Below are 2,167 nucleotides of genomic sequence, written 5' to 3' on the forward strand. Positions count from 1 at the left end.
AAAAAGAATGTCATTTAATAATGTTATATGCAAAGTTATCAAAATATGCTCACTAGAGTGATTCTTGTTTACAGTTAGTGGCGTTTTTTAAATTTCTCTACTTTTAATCCCCCCTCCTATTTTTTTCAAATTCCTGGAAAAAAATGTCCACAAAATTTGAGTGAAATCAGCAATATTTAATGGTCGCGCAAAGATGTTCAGAAAGCTGGCGCAAAGGATTTTTTGAAAATGTCAAAATTTTTAAAAAACTCACAAAAATATTTGTTTTGAGACGCCATGAACAAAAATATAAGAAATGTCAATTTCAAAAATATGATAGTTGAGTGTGCAAAACGATTATTATTCTATGCACCTCGTACGAAGGCTAGACAAGTTTCAGATTTTTGAAATATATATTTTTTTTTTCAATTTTTGATTCAAAAAATCATTTTGAGAAAAAAACTAGATTTTCACCAAAAAATGTGGTCCTGAGTGAGAACAGTATTTGACAGTAATTGTTAAGCAGGCCTAGCGTAACCAAGCAGAACTTTTAGATTTTCAAAATTAGCATTTTTTACGTTTTTGTTTGTTGTGTCTCAAAAAATGATTTTTGTGAATTTTTGTTCAAATCTTAAATTTTTCAACAAATCCTTAAGGTCATATTTTGATTTTTCGAAAAAAATGTTGGCGGAACAGTTAGAGAAAATCTAGCGCGATGCAACACAACTTTTGGTTTCTTGAAAAATAGTAATGCCAACTTCTTGGACATCGCGCAAATTTTTGTAAATATAATATTTAAACGCGATAATATGTTACAATTTCTGTGAAGTTGAACATTGGACAGAGTGCGTATATTCCAATCAAATCATTGTACCCGTTTTTTTTAATTTACTGAGATTATTATATATTATTACTGAAATTATCGTAAATTGTCTTGAATGTTATGAGATCTTCTTGAAATGAAATTTAAGAGTCCGAACCTCAAGCGTTCAAGAGCTTAGAGTTTTGTTGGGATTATTACGATTTATTAAAAAAGAGAGAAACCGCGGGCTTCAGAGTTTCAAAATGCATCGAAAAACTACTTCCGAAGAAACATTTTTACTGTTATGAATACATAGTTAATTTTTTTCAACCAGTGTTTTTGTTCAAAAAAGTAAAAGTTTAAATTACTAGCGTTGAAAAACTTCATGAATATACATTTTTTATTACAATCTTAGGTGCAGCTGGAATGGTTCCCGGAGCTTTACCGGATTTTGGTTATCCACCTAATTTCCCTGAAAGACGAATCAAGATTACAATGGAAGATCAATGTACTGCTATCGGACATCTGGATAATGCAACTGGCGTGCCCAACTGGTTAACAACTAACGAGGCACATCCAGCCCAACTTCAATTTTATTTTAGAACAGAGGACCGGCAACAATTTCATGGCGTTTTCGGGGAACTGACAGAAAACCGTCCCGTGAGAGATATTCCTCATCGTCATATTCCAGAGACATTTCAGGTGCATGTACCACACAACAAATATTACACTAATGCCCCTGTCCAACTTTTAACAGAGGAACTTTTGGAAAGTTTGCGACAGGAAAGATCGTTCCCACAAGTCGACTACATCTTTGTAGCAGTACCAGGAGGCTCGAAGTATAGGGCATCTTTAGTACGCCAAACCTACCCAAAAAAGAGATCTTTCCCTCCTAAAATCCTGAAGCATGAACCCAGAACTACAAATGATGAATTTCTCGAGCGAGGAATATATCCTCAATCAGGCATAGAGAGATGGCCTGGATTTGCCGGAATGACTGGAAATCCAAGTCAAACATAGGGGCCTGTGATTCCAACCCCCTTACCCCGGGCCCAGTTTTCCACCAAACTAACCTAATCTTATTAGGGTCTCTTATTCATATGCTAAATATACTCTATAAATGTTGATATATCTTATATTCTACAAAATTCTGTATATTCAAATATATAAATCAATGAAATCCTAACTTAAAAATATTATAGTACTTTTTTCAAATGGACTCGAGCTTCGCGAAGCAATCAACGACATATGGGGCATTATTCCTCAACTGCCCCAATTCAAAAAGTCATTTTTTTGTATTACTCACATTGATCCAAAATTGCATGAAGTCATCGGAAAAAACTATTCACTTAATCGAAAATATTGATTAATTGAGCGGTTGGGTGC

The sequence above is a fragment of the Belonocnema kinseyi genome, chromosome 3 (assembly GCF_010883055.1).
Source record: "Belonocnema kinseyi isolate 2016_QV_RU_SX_M_011 chromosome 3, B_treatae_v1, whole genome shotgun sequence".
Lineage (NCBI taxonomy): Eukaryota > Metazoa > Arthropoda > Insecta > Hymenoptera > Cynipidae > Belonocnema > Belonocnema kinseyi.